The 24,862-nt window shown below is 40.5% G+C and overlaps 1 protein-coding gene across 1 annotated transcript in view; it reads right to left on the bottom strand.

Annotated features, from left to right (window-relative positions):
- The window catches only part of tr-alpha (thyroid hormone receptor alpha), a 105,312-nt gene extending 82,101 nt beyond the window's left edge, over positions 1-23,211 (bottom strand). Inside the window, exon 1 of the mRNA XM_014192391.3 lies at positions 22,903-23,211. The gene's annotated coding sequence lies outside the window, so the exon portion shown is untranslated. The remainder of the gene's footprint in view (positions 1-22,902) is intronic.
- Between the last annotated feature and the right edge of the window lie 1,651 nt (positions 23,212-24,862).

Raw genomic sequence — 24,862 nt, forward strand, 5'->3', positions numbered from 1 at the left:
ACAGAATGGCACTTGATCCAAACTCAGCTACTGCTCGGTTCAATCGTTGGGCATCTTTTGAATTCAATATCATTCCATTAGACATTTAAAAAAAAAAAACATTTGAGAGAGCAATTGTATGCATTAATAAATCAATTATACCCTTATACAATCAATTTGTAAAAGTGCAATATGTGCCATGTAAAAAAGCTAACGTTTAAGTTCCTTGCTCTGAACATGAGAACATATGGGTAAATATTCCCAGTTCTTCAATTTTCCCAGGTAAGAAGTTTTAGGTTGTAGTTATTATAGGAATTATAGGACTCTCTCTCTATACCAATTGTATTTCATATACCTTTGACTATTGGATGTCTTATATGCACTATAGTATTGCCAGCCTAATCTCGGGAGTTGATAGGCTTGAAGTCACAAACAGCGCTGTGCTTCAAGCATTGCTAAGAGCTGCTGGCAAAACGCAGTAAAGTGCTGTTTGAATGAATGCTTATGAGTCTGCTGCTGCCTACCATCGCTCAGTCAGACTGCTCTATCAAATCATAGACTTAATTATAATAAAATAAACACACAGAAATACGAGCCTTAGGTCATTAATATGGTCAAATCCGGAAACTATCATTTCGAAAACAAAACGTTTTTCTTTCAGTGAAATACGGAACCGTTCCGTATTTTATCGAACGGGTGGCAACCCTAAGTCTAAATATTGCTGTTACATTGCACAACTTTCAATATTATGTCATAGTTAAGTAAAATTCTGGCAAATTAGTTCACAACGAGCCAGACCCCAAACTGTTGCATATATCCTGACTCTGCTTGCACTGAACGCAAGACAAGTGACACAATTTCCCTAGTTAAAATACATTCATGTTAGCAGGCAATATTAACTAAATATGCAAGTTTAAAATATATCCTTCCGTGTATTGATTTTAAGGCATTGATGTTTATGGTTAGGTAAATTCTTTGCAAATGCGCTTTTGTTAAATCATCACCCTTTGGCGAAGTTGAAGTAGGCTGTGATTCGATGATAAATTAACAGGCACCCCATTAATTATATGGAACGCAGGACAAGCTAGTTAACCTAGTAATATCATCAACCATGTGTAGTTAACTAGTGATTATGTGAAGATTGTTTTTTACCTTGGTTCCTTGCAGCCACAAGGTGCTTTTGACGCTGCACTCGCATAACAGTTGGTCAGCCTGCCATGCAGTTTCCTCGTGGATTGCAATGTAAAATCGGCCATAATCGGCGTCCAAAAAGGCCGTGTACCGATTTTCAAGTTATAACATCGGCCCTAATTAAAATCGGCCATGCCAATTACAATTGGTCAACCTATAGTTTTTACCAATTTAACTACGACACAATGAGTGATGATAACTTGGCTTACGTGTAGAAGCTGTTCAGGGCCTGTTGGTTATAGACTTGGTGCATCGTACCGCTTGCCATGCGGTAGCAGTGACTTGGGTGGCTGGAGTCTTAAATTTTTTAGGGCCTTCCTCTGACACCGCCTGGTATAGAGGTTCTGGATGGCAGGGAGCTCGGGCCCTAGTGATGTACTCGGCCGTACGCATTACCCTCTGTAGCACCTTGCGGTCAGATTCCAAGCAGTTGCCATACCAAGCCCTGACGCAACCAGTCAGGATGCTCTGTAGTACAGCTGTAGAACGTTATGAGGATGTGATGGCCCATGTCAAATCTTTTCAGATGCTTTTTATAGCTAGCTGGAAGAGCTAGTCAGTTAAACAATGACATAAAAAGCTTGCTTAGCTTGTTTAAAATTACCCTGAAGTTGTAGACACAATTAAGAGGAACTAACGGTTAACAGAATTCAGTCCGTAGATCAGCATATTTCTACGTGATCATATCATTGGGTCAGCTGAGCAAAGCGGTTGACTTGCGAGACTACTGCAATGACTTGTGGCAGAAGAACAGATGCTTCATGAAACCTCATAACTTAAGCATTAGCACTACTAACTACAGTAGCTTGCTAGCTAGCTTTTGTTGGAAGATTCAATATTGTGTCTGCAGCACTAAGTAGTTGTGTGTGCAGCATTAAGTAGGTAGCTGGTTGGTTAGCAGCATTGTTCAGTCAAAGATGATTTCAGTGACTGGCACAGCTAGTCAAATTTCAGAAACACTGCTCAATGAAGCAGAATTATCCTTGATTAGCTAGATGGAAAAAGGTGGCGACTAAAACGTCCTCCCCAACAAAAACCTCAACATTGACTTATTGTTTTAGCATGGATTAATTCAGACAGTTGAGGCAGAAATGGTGTTCAGCAGACAATGTCACCTAGGTAATATTTTCTAATGTTATGGCAGCCCATTGTAGCTGGACAACTTTTGATCAATCCCATTACCCTTTGTGAGATAGATCCGTGCAATCATCTGATGTATCTCGTAAGACAATGGCCACATGGACATGTCGGTGATGTCACAGAGAAAGGAAATGTCCAATGCTTGTTCCTTGTGACAAGGAATATGGGATCGCCTTCTGTGTTGTAATAGACACTGACCTGTCAATCATGCAGTTTGATAAAGAAAACAGAGAATAGGCGCGGGGGGGGGGGGGGGTGAAAAGATGTCTCTTCTTTTAGTGGTCTCCCCCTTGTCAAAGCATTGGGCGAAGGTCCAACATGATGTCGACCTACTCTCTAATTCAGCGAAAATGCACACAGGGACAGGGCTCTATGGATGTACCCTCATTACTGTGTCAATATTTAAAGCTCCAATCTGTGTTTCAGTCCAAATGCAGCCAGCAGCCCCCACCACTTGGTTTGAAACAGAACGAGCTAGGCTACATTGCTGGGAAATAGAACTACCCTCAAATTTGTAGACTGAGCGAGTGATGCAAGGACTGCCATTAGATCGGCATGCTATTTTGAAACCATATTTGAAAAGGCCTATACATTGTTCGCTTGCAAAAGACTCAAATGACGACAAAGAAAACAACAGCGTAATATCCTACAACCTACAGATTTGATTTTATGATAGGGTAAGACATTCCTACTAATCCCATAAAGCATAGGCTAGTTTATAGACCCACTCTTCAGAATCAATTGAAGTGACCATTAAAATGGCAGGAAAAATTATGGTTTGTGGCTTTCAGGGCAATTTTACACACCAGTGATTTTTGCAATCACATTGATGGATCATTGATTATTTTCAGATGGTGCTTTTTCATTAGGTTCAAGAGTGATAGTTGTCTATGGGGGTAACTAACCACCACATCAACAACCAATTAACACACCCACCTTCCGAAAAGGAAAATATACAGATTCATTCCCTAAAAAAGGCTAAATCTGTTGGTTTGTCAATCTGTTGATTCAAGAACCCATTTGACTGAGTTGATCGTTAGTATGCTGGTACCATCATTATCATGTCTTTATGAGGGATATGTGTACACCATTGGCTGGTACTAGTACTAAATAGACCAAGAACACATTGTAATTCAAGGCAAATCTCTATGCTGTAATTCAAGCCATATGAGTGCATAATGGAATACCATATTACTGTGTAACTGGGATTCAAAATGACCAGCAGGAATGTTGTAATGATGTTGGGGGTTTCAACAAACCAAGTTCCTCCTCTGCAGTTTGTGGACAACGACACACATCCAGTACACACGCACACACTTGGAAACACCCGCCTGCACTCATGCGCAAACTCATCATGAGGGGCCACAGTTGCTCGCGGATCTGCATACCCACATCCATTTATTTAACTAGGCAAGTCAGTTAAGAACAAATTCTTATTTTCAATGACGGCCTAGGAACAGTGGGTTAACTGCCTTGTTCAGTTGTTCAATACTCACACAACATGCATTTTTACTAAAGGTCGACCGATTAGGATTTTAATGCCGATACCGATTATTGGATGACCAAAAAAAGCCGATACCGATTATTCGGCCGAGATAGATATATCTATCTATCTATCTATGATATGTAATAATGACAATTACAACAATACTGAATGAACACTTAACTTAATATAATACATTAATAAAATCAATTTAGTCTCAAATAAATACTGAAACATGTGGAAGAAGAAAGTACAATATGTGCCATGTAAAAAAAGTTAACGTTTAAGTTCCTTGCTCTAAACATGAGAACATATGAAAGCTGGTGGTTCCTTTTAACATGAGTCTTCAATATTCCCATTTAAGAAGTTTTAGGTTGTAGTTAAAGGAATTATAGGAATATTTCTCTCTATACCATTTGTATTTCATATACCTTTGACTATTGGATGTCTTATAGGCACTATAGTATTGCCAGCCTAATCTCGGGAGTTGTTAGGCTTTAAGTCATAAACAGCGCTGTAGTTAAAGCATTGCTAAGAGCTGCTGGCAAAACGCAGTAAAGTGCTGTTTGAATGAATGCTTACAAGCCTGCTGCTGCCAACCACCGCTCAGTCAGACTGCTCTATCAAATCATAGACTTAATCATAATATATTAAAAACACAGAAATACAAACGTTAGGTCATTAATATGGTTAAATCCGGAAACTATCATTTCGAAAACAAAACGTTTATTCTTTCAGTGAAATACGGAACCGTTCCGTATTTTATCGAACCGTTACGTATTTTATCGAACGGGTGGCAACCCTAAGTCTAAATATTGCGGTTACATTTCACAACCTTCTATGTTGTCATAATTATGTACATTTCTGGCAAATTAATTAGTCTTTGTTAGGAAGAAATGGTCTTAACAGTTTGCAACGAGCCAGGCGGCCCAAACTGCTGCATATACCCTGACTCTGCTTGCACAGAACACAAGAGAAGTGACACAATTTCCCTAGTTCAAAGAAATTCATGTTAGCAGGCAATATTAACTAAATATACAGGTATAAAACTATATACTTGTGTATTGATTTTAGGCATTGATGTTCATGGTTAGGTACACAATTGTGCAAGGACGGTGCTTTTTTCACGAATGCGCTTGTTAAATCATCAACTGCTTGGCGAAGTAGGCTGTGATTCGAGGATAAATTAACAGGCACCGCATCGATTATATGCAACGCAGGACAAGCTAGATAAACTAGTAATATCATCAACCATGTGTAGTTAACTAGTGATTATGTTAAGATTGATTGTTTTTTTATAAGATAAGTTTAATGCTAGCTAGAAACTTACCTTGGCTCCTTGCTGCACTCACGTAACAGGTAGTCGGCCTGCCACGCAGTCTCCTCGTGGAGTGCAATGTAATCGGCCATAGATCAAGGCCTATTTATTTTATTTCAAATGACTGATTTCCTTATATGAACCGTAACTCAGTAAAATCATTGAAATTGTGCATGTTGCTTTATGTTTGCTCAGTATACTTGTGGGCGTCCTAGAGCAAAACAGCCAACATGTACCGTCCCGTGTGTCTCAGTTGGTAGAGCATGGTGTTTGCAACGCCAGGGTTGTGGGTTCAATTCCCACAGGGGACCAGTACGGGGGGGAGGAGTATGAAACGTATACATTCACTACTTTAAGTCGCTCTGGATAAGAGCATCTGCTAAATGACTAAAATGTAAAAAAAATAAAAATGTATGTACACTACTGTTCAAAAGTTTGGGGTCACTTAGAAATGTCCTTGTTTTTGAAAGAAAAGCACATTTTTTGTCCATTAAAATAACATCAAATTGATCAGAAATACACTGTAGACATTGTTAATGTTGTAAATGACTATTGTAGCTGGAAACGGCAGATTTATTTATGGAATATCTACATAGGCATTCAGAGGCCCATTATCAGCAGCCATCACTCCTGTGTTCCAATGGCATGTGTTAGCTAATCCAAGTTTATCATTTTAAAATGCTAATTGATCATTAGAAAACCCTTTTGCAATGATGTTAGCACAGCTGAGAACTGTTGTCCTGATTAAAGAAGCAATAAAACTGGCCTTCTTTAGACTAGTTGAGTATCTGGAGCATCAGTATTTGTGGGCTCGGTTACAGGCTCAAAAAGGCCAGAAACAAAGAACTTTCTTCTGAAACTCATCAGTCTATTCTTGTTCTGAGAAATGAAGGCTATTCCTTGCAAGAAATTGCCAAGAAACTGAAGATCTCGTACAACGCTGTGTACTACTCCCTTCACAGAACAGCGCAAACTGGCTCTAACCAGAATAGAAAGAGGAGTGGGAGGCCCCGGTGCACAACTGAGCAAGAGGACATTAGAGTGTCTAGTTTGAGAAACAGATGCCTCAAGTCCTCAACTGGCAGCTTTATTAAATAGTATCTGCAAAACGCCAGTCTCATCGTCAACAGTGAAGAGGCGACTCCGGGATGCTGGCCTTCTACGCAGAGTTCCTCTGTCCAGTGTCTGTTCTTTTGCCCATCTTAATCTTTTCCTTTTATTGGCCAGTCTGAGATATGGCTTTTTCTTTGCAACTCTGCCTTTGTCGTTTCATTTAGTTTCATTATGATATGGAATATTCTGGCTATTTCAAAAGAACACAATAACATTTGTTTCTATCCGAGGATCAACTTTAAGGCAAGGGCATCTTTTAAAATTATTTTTATACTTACCTCATGTCCTTATAATATGAATGAGCATATAATCCAATGTTTTTTATCAGTATAAGTCCATCTCTCCCATTTGTCCCCACTTGTAATAAAAAATGTGCATGAGAGATTCACAAGACTTTAACATTGGAATGTTTCAAAGTGCTGCCCAACCCTGGCTGGAGAGGACACTCCATTGAAGCCATTGAGGATTGTTGAAACGGTTCAAGTTCAATGTCTAATTTCACAGATAAATGCTTATTATATTGATAGGCGAACACTGCCATTAATAGAAGGATCGAACAGTGTTTTATTTCATATGATAAGTTAAATGTTACTCGAAAGTATTAACATTTTACTTTCCCATGATGCCCGAAAGACTGTTCTAGTTATCAGTCATACTTAAAAGTAAAATAATAAGGCACACAAACTAAAGACTATTTTAGTATTTGATTAACTTAAGATTCCCACCAAGACAGGCAGACAAACAGTACAGTATGCTGTACATTGCACAAGAGTATACTGTAGGCTATTTTAAGAGGTTTAACAGAATGAATGCAAGCTGCTCTCTGTGAGTGGAAAAAAATATCCTGGTGCATGAAGGCTACACCAACAGATGGGAATGACAGATCGCAAATAAATCCTTCTGGAAGTGCACCGGATATGAAGCTTTCGAATGCCGAGGTCGCATAACCCTCACTGGAGAGCACAACCATACCCCGGGCCAATGCTCAGATTGTGATCCGAAAGGTGAAGAACGGCCTGAAAGAGAGAAGCCTGGAGACCCAGGAAGAAACCAACCAAGTTGTGGACTGTGGTACACATGGCTTCCTGCGCCTATGAGGGGAGAAATGCCTTCTCTGAAGAACAGGAAGATGTTGCAGAAGCGTCGACAAAAGAACAACACGGCACCCCCTGTACCTACATCCCTCTCTGAACTCGGACGAGACCTAATTCTGATCTTCACAACTACACGCAACTTGGAGTACCGGTGCGACTCAAAAAGGACCGGTTTGTAGATGAAACATTTAAGACAACCCCTCCTTTGTTCAGCCAGGTGTACACCATTCACAGGTTGCAGGAGGGGGACATGGTTCCAACCATTTTCATGGTGCTGCCCAATAAGACTAAAAGGTATGTATCAACAATTACTATTGACGTCGTTTTATTGAAGTGTTCATTTTCAGCAAAGCCAGGAATGTGCAATATCTAACAAGGAGAGCGAAGGTAGGGAAAAAAATATATTAAAATGATGCACGTTCTGTTAGATGTTATGCACATTTATGGCTTGATAGCAAATATCATCACCATTGAGCTAATGTAGTTCTCATGGCACGTCGAGTTCACATTAGGTGACAACTCAATCAATTGCAGATTAAAATTAGATGTTGAACTGACATCTGTGCCTAGTGTAATATGGTCAAAGCCACTCACTATACATAAATGGCAACAACAGTTTGTATTTATTCATGTTACCTCAGTACTGTATGTACTGTAAATGTGCAGTGATGCAGAATGAAGTGTCATATTTCTGCAGTAAACAGCACCAAGCGATATGAGCAATGGAGAGAGATGTGAAATGAAGCGGAGTTACAGCCACACTCTACCAATTGTAGCAGTAGGATCAAGTAACAACCCGCTCATTTCTTGAGATAGTTGGCTAGTTGAGCGCTGAGTTGTTTCGAATTCCGTCTTGGCAGCTGAGTTAAGAGATGCGTCCTGACAGCAAAACGTTTTCCCGATCACAGAAGATGACTAAAAATACTACTTTTAAAAACATCCGTGATCACAAATCATGACTTAACGTTAGACCCATTTGCATTGATGTTATTTTATATTCTCAAACTAAGAGCAGTGCCTATAATGATGTCCTTCCATACAGGCGTGACATGCTGGAGTGACACTCCTATGACATTTTTGTTGATCAGTAGGCTATTACAGAGGACCTTCAGAAAGTATACAAACCCCTTGACTTATTCCACAATTTGTTGTGTTAGAGCCTGAATTCAAAATGGATTAAATAGATATCCCCCCCCCCCTCACCCATCTACACACAAGATCCCATAATGACAAAGTGAAAACATGTTCAGAAATTTTTACAAATGTATTGAAAATTTAACAGAAATATCTAATGTACATACAGTACCAGTCAAAAGTTTGGACACTTACTGATTCAAGGGTTTTTATTTTTTTTAAAGACCAAGTTCATATTATGGCAAGAACAGCTCAAATAAGCAAAGAGAAACGACAGTCCATCATTACTGACTGAATTCACTGAACTTCATGTCTTAAAGTAATGGACTGTCATTTCTCTTCAACTCAAATAAGCATTCTTACCATAATATGGACTTGGTCTTTCACAAAATAGGGCTATCTTCTGTATCCCACCCCTACCTTGTCACAACACAACTGATTGGCTCAAACGCATTAAGAAGGAAAGAAATTCCACAAATTAACTTAAAGCACACCTGTTAATTGAAATGCATTCCAGCTGACTACCTCATGAAGCTGTTTGACAGAATGCCAAGAGTGTGCAAAGCTGTCGTCAAGGCAAAGGGTGGCTACTTTGAAAAATCTCAAACTTTATTTTGATTTGTTTAACCTTTCTGGAGCAAGCGTTCCGCTAGCAGCCCACCTCGACAACATCCGGTGAAGTTGCAGAGCGCCAAATTCAAAATACAGAAATAGGTCATAAAACATTCATAAAAAATACAAGTGTTATACATCAGCTTAAAGATTAACTTCTTGTTAATCCAGCCGCTTTGTCAGATTTCAAAAAGGCTTCACGGCGAAAGCATACCATGCGATTATCTGAGGACAGCGCCCTGCTTACAAAAGCATACAAACATTTTACAACAAAGTAAAGGAATTACAAAAGTCAGAAATGGCGATAGAATGTATCACTTACCTTTGAAGGTCTTCATATGGTTGCAGTCACAAGAGTCCCAGCTACACAATAAATGTTCGTTTTCTTTGATAAAGTCCCTCTTTATACTCAATTTTGTTAGCGCATTTTGTTAAGTAATCCACTGGTTCAAAGGCGGTCAAAACATGCAGATGAATACATCCTAATAGTACCGGTAAAGTTTGTCGAAACAAGTCAAACAATGTTTATAATTAATCCTCAGGTTGTCAATTGTCTAAATAATTGATCATATTTCAACAGTACAATAGCGTATTCAATAGAAAGGAAAAACAACGAAGGGCACGCACTCGGTCATGCGCGCTAACCAGCTCTGCATTCTTCCTCAGTCCACTGACAGAAAGGTCTCCTTCATTTTTGAGAAAACAAGCCTGAAAAAAATATCTAAAGACTGCTGACATCTAGTGGAAGCCATAGACACTGCAATCTGGGTCCTAACCCATTAGATACTCTAAGCATTCAATGGAAAACACCCACATCAAAAAAATCCCACTTCCGAGATGGATTTTCCTCAGGTTTTCGCCTGCCATATCAGTTCTGTTATACTCACAGACATTATTTAACAGTTTTGGAAACTTTAGTGTGTTTTCTATCCAAATCTACCAATTATATGCATATCCTATCATCTGGGCCTGAGTAGCAGGCAGTTTACTTTGGGCACGCTTCTCATCCAGACGTCAAAATACTGCCCCCAAGCGATAAGAAGTTCGTTTTTTGGTTACTACATGATTCCATGTGTGTTATTTCATAGTTTTGATGTCATCACTATTATTCTACAATGTAGAAAAAAGTAAAATAAAGAAACCATTGAATGACTTGGTGTGTAAAAATTTTTGACTGGTAAAGTATGTATGTATGTATGTATGTATGTATGTACAGTTGACATACACTTATGTTTGATCATTAACCTGTTAGGGCTAGGGGGCAGTATTGACACGGCTGGATAAAAAAACATACCCGATTTAATCTGGTTACCACTCCTACCCAGTAACTAGAATATGCATATACTTATTACATATGGATAGAAAACACCCTAAATTTTCTAAAACTGTTTGAATGGTGTCTGTGAGTATAACAGAACTCAAATGGCAGGTCAAAACCTGAGAGATTCCTTTACAGGAAGTGGCCTGTCTGACCATTTCTTGAACTTCTTTTCCATCTCTATCATTTACTAAGGATCTCTGCTCTAACGTGACACTTCCCACGTCGTCCATAGGCGCTCAGAGCCCGGGAAAAAACAGAATGTCGTCATTCCAGCCCGAAACACATTATCGCTTTTCTCAAGTGGCCGATCAAGGGACACTGGGCTTAGGCGCGTGACCCGACCGCCCCCGCCTTTGGGATTTTTTCCTCTGTTTGCCGAAAAGGAGATTCCCTGTCGGAATATTATCGCTTTTCTACGAGAAAAATGGCGTAAAAATTGATTTTAAACAGCGGTTGACATGCTTCGAAGTACGGTAATGGAATATTTAGAATTTTATTGTCACGAATTGCGCCATGCGCGCGACACTTCTTTACTATTTCGGATAGTGTCTGGAACGCACGAACAAAACGCCGCTATTCGGATATAACGATGGATTATTTTGGACCAAACCAACATTTGTTATTGAAGTAGCAGTCCTGGGTGTGCATTCTGACGAAGACAACAAAAGGTAATCAAACTTTTATAATAGTAAATATGATTATGGTGAGTGCTAAACTTGCCGGGTGTCTAAATAGCGAGCCCGTGATGCCTGGGCTATGTACTTAGAATATTGCAAAATGTGCTTTCACCAAAAAGCTATTTTAAAATCGGACATATCGAGTGCATAGAGGAGGTCTGTATCTATAATTCTTAAAATAATTGTTATGCTTTTTGTGAACGTTTATCGTGAGTAATTTAGTAAAATGTTAGCGAATTCCCCGGAAGTTTGCGGGGGGTATGCTAGTTCTGAACGTCACATGCTAATGTAAAAAGCTGGTTTTTGATATAAATATGAACTTGATTGAACAAAACATGCATGTATTGTATAACATAATGTCCTAGGGTTGTCATCTGATGAAGATCATCAAAGGTGAGTGCTGCATTTAGCTGTCTTCTGGGTTTTGGTGACATTATATGCTGGCTTGAAAAATGGGTGTCTGATTATTTCTGGCTTGGTACTCTGCTGACATAATCTAATGTTTTGCTTTCGTTGTAAATCCTTTTTGAAATCGGACAGTGTGGTTAGATTAACGAGAGTCTTGTCTTTAAATAGCTGTAAAATAGTCATATGTTTGAGAAATTGAAGTAATAGGATTTTTAACGTTTTGAAAATCGCGCCACAGGCTGCCAGTGGCTGTTACGTAGCCCATAGAGGTTAAAACTCATTTTTCCACCACTCCACAAATTTCTTGTTAATAGACTATGGTTTTGGCAAGTCGGTTAGGACATCTACTATGTGCATGACACAAGTCATTTTTCCAACAATTGTTAACAGAGATTATTTCACTGTATCACAATTCCAGTGTGTCAGAAGTTGACTGTGCCTTTAAACAGCTTGGAAAATTCCAGAAAATTATGTCATGGCTTTAGAAGCTTCTGATTGACTCAAATTATGTCAATTAGCCTATTGGAAGTGTACCTGTGGATGTATTTCAAGGCCTACCTTCAAACTCACTGCCTCTTTGCTTGCCATCATGGGAAAAATCATAAGAAATCAGCCAAGACCTCAGAAAAATAATTTTAGACCTCCACATGTCTGGTTCATCCTTGGGCACAATTTCCAAACACCTGAAGTTACCACGTTCATCTGTACAAACAATAGTACACAAGAATAAACACCATGGGACCACGCAGCCGTCATACCGCTTAGGAAGGAGACCCATTCTGTCTCCTAGAGATGAACGTACTTTCGTGCGAAAAGTGAAATTTTATCCCAGAACAACAGCAAAGGACCTTGTGAAGATGCTGGAGGAAACAGGTACAAAAGTATCTATATCCACAGTAAGACGAGTCCTATATCGAAATAACCTGAAAGGCCGGTCAGCAAGGAAGAAGCCACTGCTCCAAAACCGCCATAAAAAAGCCAGACTACTGTTTGAAACTGCACATGGGGACGAGGATGGTACTTTTTTGGAAAAATGTCCTCTGGTCTGATGAAACAAAAATAGAAATGTTTGGCCATAATGACCCTCGTTATGTTTGGAGGAAAAAGGGGGAGGCTTGCAAGCCGAAGAACACCGTCCCAACCATGAAGCACGGGGGTGCCAGCATCATGTTGTGGGGGTGCTTTGCTGCAGGAGGGACTGGTGCACTTCACAAAATAGATGGCATCATGAGGCAGGAAAATTATGTGGATAAGAGCGTCTGCTAAATGACTTAAATGTAAATGATATATTGAAGCAACATCTCAAGAAATCAGTCAGGAAGTTAAAGCTTGGTCGCAAATGGGTCTTCCAAATGGACAATGACCCCAAGCATACTTCCAAAGTTGTGGCAAAATGGCTTAAAGGACAACAAAATCAAGGTATTGGAGTGGCCATCACAAAGCCCTGACCTCAATCCTATAAAAAAAAAAAAAAAAGTGGGCAGAACTGAAAGAGCATGTCAGAGCAAGGAGGCCAACAAACCTGACTCAGTTACACCAGCTCTGTCAGGAGGAATGGGCCAAAATTCACCCAATTTATTGTGGGAAGCTTGTGAAAGGCTACCTGAAACGCTTGACCCAAGTTAAACAATTTAAAGGCAACGCTACCAAATACACTCAATTAGTATGTAAACTTCTGACCCACTGGGAATGTGATGAAAGAAATAAAAGCTGAAATAAACAAATTCTCTATTATTCTGACATTTCACATTCCTAAAATAAAAGTGGTGATCTTAACTGACCTAAGACAGGGACTTTTTACTAGGATTAAATGGTCAGGAATTGTGAAAAAATGTGTTTAAATGTATTTTGCTAAGGTGTATGTACACTTCTGACACACACGTCACCAGCCTCAGAAATTGCAGTCCAAATAAATGCGTCACAGAGTTCAAGTAAGAGACACATCTCAACAGCAACTGTTCAGAGGAAATTGTGTGAATCAGGGCTTCATGGTCGAATTGCTGCAAAGAAACCACTACTAAAAGGACACCAATAAGAAGAAGAGACTTGCTTGGGCCAAGAAACACGAGCAATGGATATTAGACCGGTGGAAATCTGTCCTTTGGACTGATGATTGCAAATTTGAGATTTCAGGTTCCAACCGCTGTGTCTTTGTGAGACGCAAAGAAGGTGAACGGATGATGTCTGCATGTGTGGTTCCCTCCGTGAAGCATGTTGGAGGAGCTGTGATGGTGCTTTGCTGGTGACACTGTCAGTGATTTATTTAGAATTCAAGGCACACTTAACCAGCATGGCTACCACAGCATTCTGCAGCGATAGATACGCCATCCCATCTGGTTTGTGCTTAGTGGGACTATCATTTGTTTTTCAACAGGACAATAACCCAACATACCTCCAGGCTGTGTAAGGGCTATTTGAGCAAGAAAGAGAGTGATGGAGAGCTGCATCAGATGACTTGGCCTCCACAATCACCCGGCCTCAACCAAATTGAGATGGTTTGGGATGAGTTGGACCGCAGAGTGAAGGAAAAGCAGCCAACAAGTGCTCATGCATATTTGGGAACTCCTTCATGACTGTTGTAAAAGCTTTTCAAGTTAAGCTGGTTTGAGAGAATTCCACAAGTGTGCAAAGCTGTCATCAAGACAAAGGGTGGCTACTTTGAATTATCTCAAATATAAAACAGATTTTCTTTTGTTTAACACTTTTGGTTACTTCATGATTCCATGTGTTATTTCATAGTTTTGATGTCTTCACTATTATTCTACAAGTAGAAAAAAGTTAAATAAAGAAAAACCATTGAATGAGTAGGTGTGTCCAACCTTTTGACTGGTACTGTACATGTCATGTGTGAGGGAGCATGCTGTCGTTTCCCAGGGTCCAACATCTTGTACATTGCCAGAACAGGGTCTTAAATAGAACATAATTCAGGATGGAATGTAGCTTACTGCTGTCATTCTGTGGTAAACATATTTCCACACACAAATGAGCTTGAACACATCTCAAAACAGTTACCCCTCATCTTTGGGTAGTAAATCTGGAGGTAAACGATATTAAAACACCCACATTTTTGGCCGAACGCAATGCATAGCCAACGCCTCTGTGCAGAAACTTCAAAAGATCCCTACACATTTAAACAAAACAATAGGCTACAGCTTCAAAATAATAATTTGTCAGCTGCAGGGGCGCCATGAAAAAAAAAGTTGAAAAAAAAAAAAAAGACTCACCTTATTCCTTGGAACTGAGTCAAGAGTGGCTGCCTGGCTTGCTTGGCTCTTGTGCACATTTTACTGCTATGCATGAAAGCGTTGAGAAAATGTACAGCCCTGCCGCTGACCAATCAGGTGTTAACCCCACCCTAAACAGGAAGTGAAGCCATTACACGGCGACATTAGTGGAGGTTTGCCCCTTCATTAAATCGGTGTCCAGGGACACGGTACTGTTGGTCCTGCATCTGCTGATTGGGAATATCCTTTTACCATTAAATCACACCAACATCCACCCAATCGTCCATCTACTAGGCTATACGCTGCATAGAGATCATTCGAATGATTACGTCTCGTTTGTTCAGCTTCAGAAAACGTAACCATAAAAAAAAATATATAATAATTCTAAAAGAACCAAACACGATAAAGATCGTTTGTGTGCGTGACGCCTGATGCATACGTGCACCTCACGAGTTACAGCACAGTGACTGAAGCAAGGCAGAGAGAGCCGAGGGCCTGTTTGTGGGAACAGCTCCAAGAGGAGGCCGATACTAAGTCAGCCATCTGCGACAGACGGGCCCCGCTAATCCTCCACAAGAGAAGGGAGGAGAAGAGCCATGCAGTTACACCACTGAGCACTCTAGCACGGTGACAGCCAGGCTCAGCTGTACCAAGCCCTGCGGAGAACAGAGGCACAGCTACCGCTTCTTAAAATGTGATCATCCTGTAGTTTTAGGATGTTTCCTGCACAACAGAAAATGCAAACTTGTAGTTTGTTGAAGGTTATAAAAAGGCTTCTAAAAGTTTGTCATTTCCACTTTAACGCGTACGAACTCACAAGTGTGATCATTCTACTGTGGTCCCCTGCAGTGATTAGAAGGTCTAGTTACAATTGACGCAACAGTCAGCGTTTGAGCTGGCCACTTTTTTTTTCTCACAAATGTTGTGCAAAATGTACAAAAGTTATGTCCTCAATGAAAGTCAGCTTATTTTTGGATGCAATGTTCAGACATTCACAGAAGTAGCAACAGCATAACACAATTCTCATCCAAATCGGAAAATGTAGGCTACATTAGTCCTAGCGCTAACGGAGTAGACGGAGTCAACACAAGCAGTCATATTTAGCCTCTCCTCTCCCTCATCCTCCCTACTCCCTCTCCAAACAGTATGTTGCTAGCACGCAAAAGCAGTCATCAATCTCAGGGAAGAAAGATGTCCAATTCCAATTATGATGTTGGCAAGTTATATTCAATACTGTGTGTGTGTGTGGTTTCTGAAAGTACAGAATAAAGAGGATTTATTAGTCATTAGAATAAAAATCAGGATATAGCAATAATACAATGAAGTAACATCACTGAAAAGCTCCACAAGGGGGTAGGGCAGACCTATGCTAAACAAGCTAAATTAATACACAGGCCAATGCAATGGTCATGATAAGGCCAGGGTAGCTTCAAAAGGATACGACTCAAGCTAAATACTTCTTTGACACCATTAGCATCGTTTTACAGCACTAATAGAAAAATGTAACTACATAAGCACAATTGAGCATAGCACCATTATGAAAATCAGTACCTCGCATGTCCACGGTTATAAAGGAATACACACAGAATACATTATGCCCCGTACATAAATACGGGGGGCTTCAATGAGAAAAAGACATAACACGATATACATAAGCTCTATTACGATAAAGGTAATAAGGCACTTGCTTTAATAAGAACGCACACAGTAAATATTAGTAAGGAAAACAACAATGAAGACAATGCAGGCGCCAGCCGGAAAATGCGTCTGGGGGGAAAAGTTCGGCCAGGTTCTGTCCAAACTGGAGATGTGCAAATGTCTGCATACGTGGCCTGAGGAAACACTGGGGGAGTGCTTGAGCTCTCATCGAAGAGAGAAGTTTGTCCAGATCATCTAGCTATTCCTTGCCTTACATTAGCGTAACGTGCCTCAAACGTAAATTGTCCGCCACAGTGAAATAGGCTACTTCGATGTGAATTAATGAGGCGGAATGCACCCAACTTCAAACGGTTGTTCGAAAAATCATAAAATTGACAAGTTGATACATAATCTATAGACTATTAGCAGGCAGTGCCTTGATTTGAGGGCAGTGCAGGTTAACGAATCCCTGAGCTGACAAGGTAAAAATCTGTCATTCTGCCCCTGAACAAGGCAGTTAACCCACTGTTCCCCGGTAGGCCGTCATCGTAAATATGAATCTGTTCTTAACTGACTTGCCTAGTTAAATAAATGGTTAAATAAAAATAAACTGTCCTGTTGCGTAACAATACATTTTGGAACAGTGAGCGAATTCTGACATCACTCGCATAAGAAAACTCAAATGGGGAATTTGGTCGAGATGCCCAAAAAGTTACATATTGCAGCTTTAAGTAACATCGAACCAAAAATAGAGGTGATTTGGACCTTACATTTTATTTAATTTTTTCACATGCTTACATCACTTCCATTGATTTTTAGCTAGAGGTGGCTAAAGTTAGCTGAAGTTTGTAATGACTGTTTAAAGAGAACCGAACTATGGATTTCAGTTTCCCCTGGCCCACAGACTACTTTCAGAGTGAGGAACCATCTAACGTCAAGTTGTAAAATAGTGAACTACTCCTTTAACTCTGATGACCTGGCTTGAATCTATATAAGCTGGGCAAGCCGAGGAGAGCGGGGAAAACAGGGTTTACCCAATCAAGAGATTTCCTCCACTCAAATGACTCCATGCAAAACAACAGATTTGGGATCAGTTGTCCCTGTGTTCACCCTGTACATGAAAAGCTGGACAGCATTGGATCTGTGTAAGCATGATGATGAGAATTTATTTTCACCATGCTTCTTTCGCCAGCCATTCAATTTTAACTCCATGAGGAGGAGTGGAGCGATCAAGTGTATCCTTCAGGGGAGAGAGAGAGCTAAGGAATTGGCCCTCAGCTCCTATAGCACTGCTAGTGGTGGAGCGGCTGACCGCGTCTTTTAATGTCTTCCCCGGGCAGACAGGCCACTTTCTCATGTGGGCCACGCCTGACGGCCCTCCCCGATAGGCCCAGCAGAGTGGAGCTTGTTAGCTCCTACGTCCCATCACAACACTGATGTGGGGGTTTCCCGTTTGCCTGCCTTGGCTTTCCCTCAAAACAATGCCAGTCCTCAGAGTTATTAGTGATCCAGCCTTAAAAGGATAGTTCTGGATTTTGGCAATGAAGACCTGTATATAATTACCCAGAGTCAGATGAACGTGTGGATACCATTTTTATGTATTCGCGTCCAGTATGAAGTAAGTTAAGAGGTAGTTTCACAAGGAAATGCTAACTAGCGCTAACGCAATAACCAGAAGTCTACAGGAACACCTAGCATACTAGAACTTTGGCAGAGGCTTGTGTTTGCAATCATGTCTGGAAGTCAAGGTCTAAAAATGGGGCATTGCCTTTAAAACAGCCAGAAAGGCTTATTTAAGATCACCATGGTAACAGATTTGAAATAGGTTAATGTCCCTGTTTAGGGTCTGGTTTATATGATGATTTAACTGTCAATCGCTCCCAAATGGACGACTATGAGTAGAAAAAAAAAAAAGTGATTTAAAAATAGATTTGAAACCAATACCATTTATAACATAGGCACTACACTCTATATGAAGACATTCCCGTTTATTACACCTTGTTCCCTGTCTATAGCGGCTATACCATGCATATAAACTGAGAAGGGTGTAATTATGGCCTACAATTTCGGGTGTTCCTGCATGTGGGCAATTTATACTTCTAATTGGTCCATTTTTAAGCAAGTGACTCTAGTACACAGGTGGGAGGCAGGGCACTCCAGTATAGTAGGTGGTGGTAATGCACTATAGCGTTGGATGCCAACCGCCGATAAACCCCACAGAAGAAGATGAGGCGGGGGTGACAACGGTTGCTAGCTGGCTAGAATACCGGTAGACAGTGTCTTTATGCCCTGCCTGTTGGGCACTGCTTTCCCGCAATTCTGTTAACGACAGCGAGAGCAGGTGTTCGGCAGGCGGGAGCAAAGAACACTATGTTAGCTAGCTAGGACTCCGGTACACAGTAGGCGGGATAGGTAGCTAGCTAGGACAGTGTCCTCCTTCCCAAAAAAACTCTATTATTTCCCTTCTGTCACACATTTTAACCGCATAGACAGTCAGGGGAAATCCAAAATATCAAAACTGTCACACAAGCATGAAGATGGCATGCTCGAGGGGTGGGGCGTTCATGAAGGAACCAATGGGATGTTTGAGGGGCGGGGGGGGGGGGGGGGGGGGCGTTCCGAATTGTGGCCCTCAATCTCACACTATTGTATAACTATTTTTTTATTTATTTCTCTGTTGATGAACTGCCATGCGCGACATATCGGGCTAAATTTATGCATTGGTGGTGCAGCGTTGACCTGAGAAGAAAGGGTTAACCTGCTGCCTTGTGGCTTCTGATATAACTGGTGCAATGAATTCAGACTATTGGGACAACAACTGAACTCATTCATTTCCCACTGGTAAGCCCAATAAAAACAATAACTCATTCATTTAAATAATAGGATACTCATTCAAAGTTATATTCTTTCAATTCAGAGAGAAAATCGTTTCTTTTTTTATACTATAAAGTAGAGGTCGACCGATTAATTGGAATAGATGATTAATTAGGGCCAATTTCAAGTTTTCATAACAATAGGCAATCGGTATTTTTGGACACCGATTGTTGCCGATTTTTTTATTTAACACCTTTATTTAACTAGGCAAGTCAGTTAAGAACACATTCTTATTTTCAATGACGGCAGAACGACAGATTTTTACCTCGTCAGCTCGGGGATTCGTTTTTGCAACCTTCCGGTTACTAGTCCAATGCTCTAACCACCTGTCTTACATTGCACTCCACGAGGAGCCTGCGTGGCAGGCTGACTACCTGTTACGCGAGGGCAGCAAGAAGCCAAGGTAAGTTGCTTGCTAGCATTAAACTTATCTTAACATAATCACTAGTTAACTACACATGGCTGATGATATTACTAGTTTATCTAGCGTGTCCTGCGTTGCATATAATCGATGCGGTGCCTGTTAATTTCTCATCGAATCACAGCCTACTTCGCCAAACGGGTGCTGATTTAACATGCGCATTCGCGAAGAAAGCACTGTCGTTGCACCAATGTGTACCTAACCATAAACATCAATGCCTTTCTTTAAAATCAATATATAAGTATATATTTTTAAACCTGCATATTTAGTTAATATTGCCTGCTAACATACATTTCTTATAACTAGGGAAATTGTGTCACTTCTCTTGTGTTCCGTGCAAGCAGTCAGGGTATATGCAGCAGTTTGGGCCGCCTGGCTCATTGCGAACTGTGTGAAGTCCATTTATTCCTAACAAAGACCGTAATTAATTTGCCAGAATTGTACATAATTATGACATAACATTAAAGGTGGTACAATGTAACAGCAATATTTAGACTTAAGGATGCCATCCGTTAGATAAAATACAGAACGGTTCCGTATTTCACTGAAAGAATAAACATTTTGTTTTCGAAATGATAGTTTCCGGATTCGACCATATTAATGACCAAAGGCTCGTATTTCTGTGTGTTATTATGTTATAATTAAGTCTATGATTTGATATTTGATAGCGCAGTCTGACTGAGCGATGGTAGGCAGCAGCAGGCTCATAAGCATTCATTCAAACAGCACTTTACTGTGTTTGCCAGCAGCTCTTCGCTGTGCTTCAAGCATTGAGCTGTTTATGACTTCAAGCCTATCAACTCCCGAGATTAGGCTGGTGTAACCGATGTGAAATGGCTAGCTAGTTAGCGGGGTGCGCGCTAATAGCGTTTCAAACGTCACTCGCTCTGAGACTTGGAGTAGTTGCTCCCCTTGCTCTGCAAGAGCCGCGGCTTTTGTGGAGCGATGGGTAACGATGCTTCGAGGGTGGCTGTTGTCGATGTGTTCCTGGTTCGAGCCCAGGTAGGGGCGAGGAGAGGGACGGAAGCTATACTGTTACACTGGCAATACTAAAGTGCCTATAAGACATCCAATAGTCAAAGGTATATGAAATACAAATGCTATAGAGAGAAATAGTCCTATAATAAACTACAACCTAAAACTTCTTACCTGGGAATATTGAAGACTCATGTTAAAAGGAACCAACAGGAATTTAAACATTAGCTTTTTTACATGGCACATATTGCACTTTTATTTTCTTCTCCAACACTTTGTTTTTGCATTATTTAAACCAAATTGAACATGTTTCATTATTTATGAGGCTAAATTGATTATTATATTAAGTTAAAATAAGTGTTCATTCAGTATTGTTGTAATTGTCATTACTACAAATAAATTAATTAATTAAAAAAACTTTAGTCGTCTGATTAATCGGCTTTTTCGGTCCTCCAATAATCGGTATCGGGAAAATCATAGTCGGTCAACCTCTACTATAAAGAGCAAGGTAACATTTTCTCAGAAACATATTTTTAATGATAGTAGACCTATATAGGCTACTTGGAAAAATTCAAATGGACATTAATTTCTTAGATGTTTTATAAGCTGTACAAACTATAACCCTACCAGGTGAATTACAGCCTTACTCATTGGCAGTGTAATTTATCTTTGAACAGTGTTCATGCAGATCTACAACAGTGGGCTGGCTATTCAGTGTTTGGGGAACTAGCAAATATCCAAAGGAACCAGTGGCAGTCAGTGCCATTTAAGATGTGGGAGGAGGATGTATTTTTTTATGAGCATGGCCTTACTTCTATATTACAGCATATTGGATGACTGTCATTCATTTTCCATTCACCCAGCTCAATGTAACATCGATAGGTTTAGGCTACTGCATGATATTCGAATTTTCCCTGTACCCATCATGGGGTTGCTACAACCTAGTCCATGAATGAAAGTTTACAACGTTAGTCAAACACAGTTCACTTTCATAGCAGCCATGTAAAAACAGCATGATCACTTTGCGCCTTGTATATACATATAATTCCTTCTGGCAACTATCTACATGCTCTCCTCCTCTCACCTTTTCCCTTCACTTGTGGACTTCAGTGCAAAACACATCAGCTGTATGTGACCAGGTGAAAAAAATCATTTCCAAGCCAAACTATCATGACTGCTAACCGCTAGGCACAGCCTACATCGTGGTCACCTCATAGTCAACATATCTACTGAAACTAACGCTAGTAAACCCGCTACAATCATGCAGTATAGTGTACAGTTAGGGCAGGCCCCCGGTGGCAAAAAAATGCATAAAACCAAAAGCTTACCTTGACTTGGAAGAGTTCTAGTGTTGGATAGACATAGCCAGCTAGCTAACATAACATCCCTCTTTTTAAATGTTCCAATATTTATGAAATTCACTGAGGACAGTCCTCCCACTCCTCTGAGGAGGCTTCACTGAAGGGAACCATATGACAATCAACGTGGCTAAATTAACTTATAAATGTAGGCTAGAGAGAGATTTAGGCTAACTTAGGCTATAAGCCTATAATTCCACATAGGCCTTTTTGTAGGCTATTATAGGCTTCTAGTTACGCTAATAATAGACAAGTGAATAATATAAAATGTTACTTGTTGGGGGGGGGGGGGGGGGGGCAGTTGATGTAGGCTAACATTGTTCTTCCATGAGTACCTGGGCTTTTCACGTTCAGAACAACCCGGCTGATGTGAAAGTGAAAAACTTTTTTGTTTGTTTTTTTATGTAGTTCTACCCTTGAGCTGTTCTTGTCTATTAAATGTTCTGTAATATGTCATGTTTCATGTGGACCCCAGGAAGAGTAGCTGCTGCTTTTGCAACAGCTAAATGGGGATCCAAATAAAATACCAAAACCAAAAGCTACGGATGTCATTCCAAAGGAATGTTTACTTTGACCGCGCAAACCAGAAACACATTTCACTGGGAAGACATTAATACGAAAAGTACTGCATCAAAAATAACTAGGCTTCTAAAGCTCTCGTTACGGCTATGGCAAGATCACACGCCCACTGTGACAAAACAATATCACAATGTTACAGTAGCTACGCAAGTTGCATTGCTACCAAGTGATTAAGAGCTCAATTCGCATGGCTACAAAACGAGGCCAAACTGTGTTAGCAAAGTGTTGCCTCGCATTCCAGATTATGTCTGACTGCACAGACTGACCTTGCTGCTAAGAATTGGGGTAGTAGTAATAGTAACGAGCGGACACCATTCGTATGGGCTTTACAGCGCGAGTTGACATGAGGACAACAGCACTCACCTTGCCGCAGACGAATAGGTGCCTTCTCGGTGACCGTCACGGACGGATACAAGTGTCAAATCCAACCAGTTTCCCCGGCTACCGGTGGTAGTCGTACGATAGCTCACCGTTAGGAATTTAACGCACAGCGCAGTTTAGAACTTATCAGACGTCAAATGTTAACCAGCCATCTGTAAACATGCTGCGTTGAGCAGACTATTTCAGAAACGGAGTAAATGATTGCTTAGTACTCGAGTTTTCCACTCTGGAAATATTATAGCACCGTTCAACGTTCCACTGCCACGACTGGGAAATGTAACAGACAGCAATACTACATAGGTCCCTCCCCTTTAAAGTATGGGTGCGTGCAGTGTGCAGCCAAGAGAGTTGTATCGAAATGTCTACTGCTCTCTATAGGGCAATGTTAAAGCTGCAGTTCAACCCTATAGTTGTAGCTCAACCCGACAGAACAGGGTTTCCCAAACTCGGCCCTGCCCCCCGGGTACACGTTTTGGTTTTTGCCCTAGCGCTACACAGCTAATTAAAATAATAGTAGTTTGGTGATGAGTTGGCTATTTGAAATGTGCATCCAGGGGGGCCCTAGGACAGAGTTCGGGAAACCCCGCAGCCGTTTTATCTCAAAATCAAATCATTTCCGAGTAACAATTAAGTACATTACTGTAAAACATTTTTTATTAAACTAGTCAACAAGAAACAAAAATAGCTTCTTAGCAAAGAGCAATTTTTCAAGAAATAATTTAGCTAGGACTGTCTTGGGAGTGGTCTGAGTGGGGAGGGGGAAATTGAAACTAATTAGCTGTTATTGGCTGAGCGATTTGGATCTCTCTTTCTTATTGGTGTATTAACTAATTCATTGCCTGGTGATGTCACCAGGGTGGGCCAAAACTCCATCCCACCAAAACAGGCTTCAATTTCAGGTGGACTTTCCAAACAGCTCTTACACTAAAAGGGTATTATCATAATTTTCACAATTGTGGAAATATATATAAAACAGAAATATCACGTTTTTGACTGCCTTTAAACAATAGTGTGACAGGGTAGGAAAGAAAAAGTTGGTCAGTGTTTCTAAAGGGATCTTTATTAGTGGGGCACATTTAAAATGGCATAAAATCATGCCCTTACGGTGTACACCTCTCCAGATGAGTGCTTTGTCCCTCAAGGTCATGTGTAGGCTAAACTGTGCTGTGAACGTTTGGGGTGTTTATTTGTGTCAGTACTTTGTTTAAATTTGACAATATCCAAATGTTTGTTTAATCTCAATTACTGGTATTGGGAAGAGATTACCTTCACACAAACATTTGGGACAATGTATATTGTACAGTACAACAATTTCAACATTGTAGCAACCGTATGCAGGTTGTTGACAATGCATTTTTTAAAGGCAATTTCCGATTGAGCCGACATATGCAGCGTGAATGAGACCTCCCTGCGAACAAGGGAACATTGACTTTAAAAGCTGCATTGTCGACAACATGCTGTCGGATTGAATCCTGGCCTAGGTCTTGACTTCAACTGTATCCTCTCTTTCAAGTTGTCAACGTTGCTGAATGTGGAACTCATTGGAATGTATGGGTCTTGTTGTGTAGTATGTAGTGAGAGAACTATGAAACATCGAAGAACCTATCACAAATACCCAGTTATTACACAAACAAATGCCTATAGCATGATTTAATCTACTTACTGCCCAGCTGGAAGGTATGTTCTGAGACCTGGTAGCTGGCAGCGATTACAGCTGAGAGTCTTTCTGGGTAAGTCTCTAAGAGCTTTCCACACCTGCATTGTACAACATTTGCCCATTATTCTTTTAAAAATTCTTCAAGCTCGGTCAAATTGGGTTGTTGATCATTGTTAGACAACCATTTTCAGGCCTTGCCTCAGATTTTCAAGCAGATTTAAGTCAAAACTGTAACTCGGTCACTCAGGAAAATTCACTGGTTTCTTTGTAAGCAACTCCAGCGTA

Source organism: Salmo salar, chromosome 03, assembly GCF_965601325.2.
Source record: "Salmo salar chromosome 03, fSalSal1, whole genome shotgun sequence".
Lineage (NCBI taxonomy): Eukaryota > Metazoa > Chordata > Actinopteri > Salmoniformes > Salmonidae > Salmo > Salmo salar.